At 34.4% G+C, this 9783-nt stretch overlaps 1 pseudogene; it reads right to left on the bottom strand.

Annotated features, from left to right (window-relative positions):
• Nucleotides 1-362: 362 nt before the first annotated feature.
• Nucleotides 363-8271, bottom strand: LOC141489231 (uncharacterized; annotated as a pseudogene).
• Nucleotides 8272-9783: the final 1512 nt, after the last annotated feature.

Genomic DNA, 9783 nt, shown 5'->3' with positions numbered 1-9783 from the left:
AAATGTTAAAGTTTTCATATAATTTAGTTAAATTATTTAGAATAATATAGAAATCTAAAAATTGTTATTGTAGCTCACATAAAGAAATGTTTGACTGAACAAGATAATAACACAAAATGACAGTTTTAGCAAATATTTCAAAACAATGAAACTACAAGGCTAATTAACTAACCAAAATAAACTAAATCCTATTCCTTTAAAATATAAAATGGAAATAGAAAATTTATATATGAATTTAAACATTTTTCCTTCCTCATTTTTTAAAATTGACTTTCTTTGAGACTGTCAATCCTACGTTCTTTGTTCATGGTAGGTCAACCTGAAGTAGATTCAGAAACCATATTTGACCGAATACATTTCTCTCATAGTGCACATAGTTCAGTCATGTGGCAATAACTTTGATTCCTATCCATAGCATTCACATTTGCTCCCTTCTTTAGGAAAAATTCGACGATACCTTCATTATTTTGTTCTGCAATTGCATGCAAAAGTGGTATATATATATATATAATATATATATATATATATATATATATATATATATATATTATATATATATATATATCCCATCCTTGTTTTTTGCCTCAATTTCACATTTATATTGAAGCAGCTCTATAACTATGGCTGTGTTCCAACCAGAGGCAACATAGAGAAGCAGAGTGTTCTTGAAGACATTCACATTCACAAGATTATGGTCAGCACCATGTTTAAGCAGGATAGATGCGCATTCCTCCTGCTGACCCTGTATTGCCTTAATTAAAGGTGTTTGACTTACAATGTCATATGAGTTCAGCTGGTATTTTCTCTCCACTAGGATAGTCACAACATCTGGATATCCATTAGTACAAGTCAGGTGCAGAGGGGTCCTATCACATTAATCCAGATCCTTCAGGCCCTGCTCCCCCAACAGCAGCAGCTGCTGCACCTTGGCCACATCCCCAGTGGTGGCAGCCTGGGGCAGCTTTCCCAGGTTCTTGTCCCTCTAATAGTCGTTGATTTTGTGCTGGACCCCGGTATCCCTTCATGGGGTAGGGGGGGCAGAGGTACCAGACTGAGATTACCCCGACTGAGATTACCCCCTCTTAGGGAGGAACCCTAAAAACTTTTTCATTCTGCTTCACATCAGGCTCTCAACATTCTCCAGGTCCCACAGCAGCTCCAGAAGACTGAACTTACACATTGCTCTGAGAAATGGGTTAAATTGGTAGCACATGCACACTACAGGTAGAAACAATTCCATCCAAGTGAGCCTGACAGCCTGAGCCAGGCAGGGCAGAGGGAGGTGGGGCCAACTCTAGATGCAATCTTTATATAATATTATACCATTTTATTCAGATCCTTCCTGTGCCTTGTCTCTATATGCTCCTTCTAACTGCTCTTATAAATAAGAAAGTTTATTTATCTTCTTCCCATCTGCAGGAGATCAAATTTTCTGTTCAGATCTGGTCATTTCAACAGAAAAGTTTGAAAATCCCTGATTCATTGAATGTTCATCTTATATGTTCTGTTTCTCTTGGTAGTTGATTCTTGATTGTAATGAAAGGTCTTTTGCCTTCACATCATATTCCAAATCCTAAGAGTCTGTACATGTTCCTATATCCTGTGTAAACCTGATTGTAGTTCCATGATATTTGAATTGAATCTTTCCAGTTGCTTTTTGTCTTTGACTTGGGAGTTTTGGAATTTGACTATAATATTCCTGGGAATTTTTTTTGGTGGGGGAGAATCTCTTTTAGGAAGTGATCAGTGCACTTTCTATTTTTACCCTCTGTTTCTAGGAAATCAGGGAAAATTTTCTGGAGAATTTCTGGAAAAATAAAGTCTAGGATCTTTTGCTGATTATGACTTTCAGGTAGTCCAATAATTTTTAAATTATCTCTTCTGGACCAGCTTTCCAAGTCAGTTAATTTTCTAATGAAATATTTCACATTTTCTCCTAGCTTTTAATTCTTCTGGTTTTGTTTCATTTTTTCTTGATTTCTCACAAAAGTCATCCATTTCCTTTAGCTCCATTCTACATTTGAAGAAGTTATTTTCTTAAGAGAATTTTTTTATCTCCATTTCCAACGTCAATTCTGTTTTTAAGGCATTATTCCCCTGATTTGTCTTTTGCACTGTTTTTTCCATTTGACCTAAACTGTTTGTAAAATGTATTTTTTTCTTCAGTATCTCTTTGTATCTTCTTCATCAATCTGTTGACTTGAGTTTCATGATTTTTTCTGTATCGCTCTCATTTCCCTTCCCATTTTTTTTCTCTACTTTCCTTACTTGCTTTTCAAAGTCTTTTTGTCAGCTCTTCCATAGCCTGAGACTGGAGGCTTTGGATTCAGAAGCCTGAACATTGTCATCTACTGAGTTTGTATTTTGATCCCCCATGGGAACAATATAATTATATGGTCAGGTTCTTTTTTTATGCTTACTCATTTCCCCAGCCTGTGACCTGGTTTTTGAAGTGTTTCCTAAGCTTTTGACTGTTTTGGGGACACCCCTACAAGGACCTCAGTTGTTCAATGTCTTATGAGAGGCTCTGATTATTCTATTGGCCTGTGCTCTGGTCTCTAGATGAGCAAAAACACTCCTCTCTGCCCTGGAGATGTGAGGAGGGTCCCTGCTCCTCTATGGTAATATGGAACCCAGACTGTGCCTTGGATCTGAGTATGTGGAAAAGAGCAGAATCCTGTCCCAGGAATAGCAGAGCTGTCTCTGCAGTTTCTTCCCAACTACTTAACATCTATGAGTTGAATACTCTAGAAGGAGCTGCTGGTTTGTTCTGTAGTTTCCCATGGCTACCCTTAGAGAGTCACTGGCCTGGCCTCTGTGCTCACTCTGGTGTGACAGAGTTCTCCTACCAATCTTCCAAGCTGTCCCCAGTGATCGCTATGTCAAGAGGCCTGGAAATCACTGCTGCTGCCACAGACCAAAGTTTTCCCAGAAAACCAGAAGCCCTGAATGCTTTTCCAGGATGGATGGAACTACTTTACTCCAGTGCAGCACAACTGTGGCCCAGTTATGCTGTGGCTTTTTCCAACCTCCAGTACCAGTGGAATAGATTTTAGTTGTCTTAGACTGGAAAATTGTTTCACTCAATCTTTCCATGGGTTCTGCCACTCTAAAATTTGGTTAGAGTCATAAAATTATGACCTTGGAAATTTTCAGGAAAGAATTTCTGGGAATCCTTATCCCCACATCACCATCTTGGTTCTGCCCCTGATTGTGAAATCTCTAAGTGCTAATACAAGTGGTGGGATTTGTCTGGTACTCACTGGTTTAACAGGCCCAATCCCTAATTTTTGGTTGAGTTCAGAAAATCAGTTGCGAAATTGACATTTTTAATCAGGTTCTCTTCTAGGTGGGCACCAAACAATGTAGAAATCAAAAATTTACATTGCTTACTCTGTTTTAATGTTCATCTATGCACCAGTGTTTTCTAAGCACTCATTGTAATGTTCATTCCATTAACAGGTGAAAAAAATAGATAGAAGTATGCCTGCACTATTCAGTTCTTAAAACTCATTATACCTTTTGCTAATTAATAGTATTACATTTTACAAAACTTTATTTATTTGTATAAATATTCAAGTTGTATACTATTTATGGATAGGCTGAACTAATAAAATAATGACAATTCTACCAAAATTAACCAATATCAGGCAGTTTTGATGACTGATGTTTTATAATATGATTTTAGATATAGTAGGGCTAAGCCACCTTATTTTGCACTTTTTTAAATTAAATCTCTGGAGAGTATCAACTTTTTATTACTCTATATGAATTTACTTTCATTTTTTCTAATGCATTAAAGTAATTTTTTGGGAATGTTGATTGCTCTAGCACTATTTATATTTATACAAAACTCATTATACCTTTTGCTAATTAATAGTATTACATTTTAGAGAGATTTTATTTATTTTCAATTTTTCCCTTAATCTAGCTTTTCTCCCCACCCCACCCCCCACAGAAGGCAGTCTGTTAGTCTTTACATTGATTCCATGGTATGCATTGATCTAAGTTGAATGTGATGATTGAAAAAGAAATCATATCCATAAGGAAGAAACACTTAGTAAGAGATATAGCAAAATTACATAATTAGAAAACATTTTTTAAATTAAAGGTCTTTGATCTTTGTTCACATTCCAAAAATTCTTTCTCCAGATACAAATGGCATTCTCCATCACAGATAGCACAAAATTGTGCCTAATTGTTGTGCTGTTGGTGTGAGCAAGTCCATTAAGTTTGATCATCACTCCTTTGTTGCTCTTAGAGTATACGATGATATTCTGGGTCTGCTCATCTCACTCAGCATCAGTTCATGCAAATCATTCCAGGTTTCCCTGAATACCCATCTCTCCTGGTTTCTAATAGAACAATAGTGTTCCATCAGATACCTATACCACAGCTTATTAAGCCATTCCGCAATTGATGGACATTCATTCAATTTCCAATTGATGCCAACAAAAACAGAGCTGTTCTGAATATTTTTGTACAAGTGATGCTTTTACCCTTTTTCATAATCCCTTCAGAGTACAGACCCAGTAGTGTTATTGCTGGATCAAAGGGTATGCACATTTTTGCTGCCTTTTGGACATAATTCCAAATTGCTCTCCAGAAGGGTTTAAAGAGTTCACAGCTCCACCAGCAAAGTATTAGTGTCCCAGATTTCCCACATCCCTTGTCCTTTCTGGTCATATTGGCCACTCTGAGAGGTGTAAGGTGGTACCTCAGGAATGCTTTAATTTGCATTTCTTTAATAATTAGTGATTTAGAGCAATTTTTCATATGACTATGGATTGCTTTGATTTCCTTATTAGTAACTAGCCTTTGCATATCGTTTGACCATTTGTCAATTGGGGAATGGCTTGTCTTTTGTTTTCAAAAATTTCATTCAGTTCTCTGTATATTTTAGAGATGAGTCCTTTGTCAGAAAAACTAGTCATAAAAATTGTTTCCCAATTTACTACATTTCTTTTGATCTTGGTTAAAATGGTTTTGTCTTTGCAAGAGCTTTTTAATTTAATATAATCAAAATTATCTAGTTTGTTTTTAATGATGTTCTCCATCTCTTCCTTGGTCATAAATTGCTTCCCATTCAATAGATATGACAGGTAAACTATTCCTTGATCCCCTAGTTTGCTAATAATATTGGGGTTTTTGCCTAGATTTTGTATTCATTTTGATCTTATCTTGGTGTAGGGTGTGAGGTGTTGGTCTAATCTAAGTTTCTGCAATACTAACTTCCAATTATTCCAACAGTTTTTATCGAAGAGAGAGTTTTTTTATCACAATAGCTGGACTCTTTGGGTTTATCAAAAGGAAATTACTACAATCAATTCCTACTATTTCACCTAGTTTATTCCACTAATTCAGCACTCTATTTCTTAACCAATATCAGACAGTTTTGATGACTGATGTTTTATAATATGATTTTAGATATAGTAGGGCTAAGCCACCTTATTTTGCACTTTTTTAAATTAAATCTCTGGAGAGTATCAACTTTTTATTACTCTATATGAATTTACTTTCATTTTTTCTAATGCATTAAAGTAATTTTTTGGGAATGTTGATTGCTCTAGCACTAAAGAAGTAGTTTAATTTTGGTAGAATTGTCATTATTTTATTAGTTCAGCCTATCCATAAATAGATAATATTTGTCCAGTTATTTAAATCTGATTTTATTTGTGTGAGAAGCACTTTGTAAAAAGTTTCTGAGTCTGCCTTGGCAGGTAGAGTCCCAGGTATTTTATATTGTCTGAAGTTATTTTGAATGGGATTTTTCTTTCTAGCTCTTTCTGCTGCATCTTGCTAATCATATATAGAAATGTTGAGGATTTATGACAGTTTATTTTATATGCTGCTACCTTGCTAATGGTGCTAATTATTTCTAGTAGTTTGTTTTGGGATTCTCTAGGTATACCATCATGTCATCTGCAAAGAGTGAGAGTTTTGTCTCTTTCTTCTGTATTCTAATTCCTTCGATTTCTTTTTCTTTTATTGTTGTAGATAACATTTCTAATAAGATATTGAATAGTAGTGGTGATAATGGTCATCCTTGTTTCAACCCTGATATTATTGGGAATGTTTCTGGATTATCCCCATTGCATATATCACCCATTGCTTGTTGATGGTTTCAAGTTGATACTGTTTATTATTCTAAGGAACAATCCATTTATTCCCATGGTCTCTTATGTTTTTAGTAGAAATGGATGCTCTATTTTGTCAAAGGCTTTTTCAGCAACTATTGATATCATCATATGACTTCTGATAGGCTTGTTATTGATATAATTAATTATATTAACAGTTTTCCTAATATTGTACTAACCCTGCATTTCTGGGATAAATCCTACTTGGTCATAATGTAATCCTATTGATAATTTGTATTCATTCTGCTAGTATTTGATTTAAGATTTTTGCATCTATATTCATCAGGGAGATAGGTTTATAATATTCTCTCTCTGTTGTAACTTTTCTGTTTGGGGTATCAGCACCATATTGGTGTCATAGAGAGACTTAGGCAGAGTTCCATCTTCACCTATTTTTCCAAAGAGTTTATATAGAATTGGAAACATTTTTTTTCCTTAAAAGTTTGATAGAATTCATTTGTGAATCCAGCTGGTCTTGGAGATTTTTTCTTAGGGAGTTTAATAATGGATTGTCAAATTTCTTTTGCTGAGATAAGGTCATTTAGGTATTTAATTTCCTTTTCATTTAACCTGGGCAACATATATTTTTGTAAATATTCATACATTGCACTTAGATTATCAAATTTATTGGCATAGAGTTGGGCAAAATAATTCAGAATTATTACTTTAATTTCCTCCTCATTGGTGATGAGTTCACCTTTTTCCTTTATGATACTAGTAATTTGGTTTTTTTCTTTTTTAATCAAATTGAGCAGAAGTTTATCAATTTTATTTTTTTTCCATAAAAACAGCTCCTGGTTCAATAGTTTGCTTGCTTTAGATTTTATTCATTTCTTTTTTAATTTTTAGAGTTTCTGAATTGGTATTTAATTGATGGTTTTTAATTCATTCTTTCTCTAATTTTTAGTTGCATATTTAGTTCATTGATTTTCTCTTTCTTCAATGTATTCATATAAGCATTCAACTATATAATATATCCCCTGACAGCTGCCTTGAGTGTATCCCATAGGTTTTGGTATGTGGTTTTGTTGTTGTCATTATCTCAATAAAATAATTAATTCCTACTATGAATTGTTGTTTGTTCCACTCATTCTTTAAAATGAGGTTATTTAGTTTCCATTTAGTTTTGGTTCTATATCTTCCTGACTCAATATTGCATGCAATTTTTATATCATTATAATCTGCAAAAAATGTATTCACTATTTCTACCTTTCTGCAATTTATTATTAGGTTTTTATGCCCTAGTACGTGGTCAATTTTTGTTTAAGTGCCATGTATTGCAGAAAAGGAAGCATATTCTTTTCTGTGCCTATTCAGTTTCTTCCATAAGTCTATCATGTCTAGATTTTCGAACAATCTATTAACCTCCTTAATTTCCTTCTTGTTTATTTTATAGTTAGATTTATCTAAATCTGAGAGCAGGAAGTTGAGGTCTTACACTAGTAGAGTTTTACTGTCTATGTTTTACTGTAACTCCTTCAACTTCTCTAAGAATTTGGATGCTATCCTATTGGGTGCATACATATTTAGTATTGAAATTGTTTTGTTGTCTATGGTACCTTTTAGGAAGATATAGCTTCCATCCTTATCTCTTTTAATGAGACCTACTTTTGCAGCTGCTTTGTCTGAGATAAGGATTGCTAGCCCTTCTTTTGTCAATTCAGCTGAAGTAAAATATATTTAGCTCCAACTTTTTACCTTTACAATATATGTACCTCTCTGCTTCTATGGTAATCTGCATATTGTAGGATTCTGGTTTTTAATCCACTCAGCTATTCACTTACCATTTTAAGGGAGAGTATATCCCATTCAAATTCTAAGTTATGATTAATAACCCTTTATTGCCCACCTTATAATCTTCCCTTTATTTGTATTTTCCTCTTTTTTCACTTTATCCATGTTCCCCTGTATTTTGTTTCTGAATATCACCACCTTCAGTGTGTTTGCCTTCCTCCCTCCCCTTTTATTCTCCTTTCCCTCTCTTCCTTCAGAATACCCCTTTCCTCTCCCCCTCCCCTTTTCAAACCCCTGTAAAACTTTAAATGTATGATAAGTTTCTTAACTTAATTGAGTCTATGATGTTAACTTTAAGCCAATCTGATGATAGTAAGATTTGGGTGGTTCTTACCTCCATCCTTCTTCACTTCTATTTCAATAAGTCCTTTGTACCTCTTAATGTAATGAGATTTACGCCATTAATTCTCCTCCATCCTCCCACCTCTTTACTGTCCTCCTTTTTAAGGAGGTATTCTTTTTAAATCATTCTATCTGAGTTACAGTAAGGCCACGAGCATCTGTCTTTTCTGGATAATTAAATTATCTCTAATAGAGTTTCAATTGTTGAGAGTTAGTAAAGTCTTTTTCCCAGGCAGAAAAATAGCCAGTTTCATCTTATTTGGCAACAGTTTTCCTTTCTTTTTTTACCCCCCCCCTTTTTTAACTTTTTCATGTGTCTCAAGTCTCCTGTTTGAAGTCCAAATTTTCTATTAAGTTCTTGTGTTTTCATCTGGAAAAGTTGGAAGTCTATTATTTCATTAAATGTACATGGAAGAGAAGACTCAGTTTTGGCAGATAATGAATTCTTGTCACCATCCAAGATCCCTTGCTTTTTGGAATATTGCATTTCAGACATTCAATCCCTTAATGTTGGTTGTCCCAATCCTGTGTAATCCTTGCTTTGGCTCCTTGGTATCTAAATTGTTTCTTTCTGGCTGCTTGCAGAATTTTCTCTTTTATCTGATAGTTCTGGAATTTGGCCACAATATTCCTTGGCATTTTCATTGTGGGGTCCCTTTCTGGAAGGGATTCATCTATTCTTTCATAACTACTTTGTCCTCTGGTTCCATGATATCAAGGCAATTTTCCATTACTAAATCTCGTAATACTGAGTCTAGGTTTGTTTTCTCTTCAGGAAGTTCAACAATTATTAGGTTCTCTATCCTCAATCTATTCTCAAGGTCAGTGGTTTTACTGATGAGGTATTTTACATTTTCTTCTATATTTTCAATATTTGTGATTTTGTTTAATAGATTCTTGTTGCCTCATGAAGTGATTGGTTTCTACACAATCTATACTTTTTTAGAGAAGAATTTTCTTCATTTACCTCTTACAAATCCTTTTTTCAATTGGTCAGTTCTATGTTTTGGAAGTGTTTTCAATTTGGCCAATTTAGGTTGGGGTTTTTTTAATTTTAGAAAGGTTTTATTTATTTTGAGTTTTACAATTTTCCCCCCAATCTTGCTTCCCTCCCCCCAACCCACACAGAAGGCAGTTTGTTAGATTTTCCATTATTCCCATAGTATGCATTAATCTAAGTTGAATGTGATGAAATAGAAATCATATCCTTAAGGAAGAAACATATAGTATGAGATATAGCAGAATTACATAACAAGACCACACTATTTTAAACTGAAGGTAATAGTCTTTGATCTTTGTTTAAACTCCACAATTCTTGCTCAGGATACAGATGGCATTCTCCATCCCAGTTATCCCAAAATTGTGCCTGATTTTTTGCACTATTGTTATGAGCAAGTCCATTAAGGTTGATCATCACTCCCATGTTGTTGTTAGGGTGTCTAATGTTCTTCTGGTTCTGCTCATCTCACTCAGCATCAGTTCATGCAAATCATTCCAGGCCTCCCTGAAT

This window comes from Macrotis lagotis, chromosome 5, assembly GCF_037893015.1.
Source record: "Macrotis lagotis isolate mMagLag1 chromosome 5, bilby.v1.9.chrom.fasta, whole genome shotgun sequence".
NCBI lineage: Eukaryota > Metazoa > Chordata > Mammalia > Peramelemorphia > Peramelidae > Macrotis > Macrotis lagotis.
This window is presented reverse-complemented; position numbering and strand designations above follow the sequence as displayed.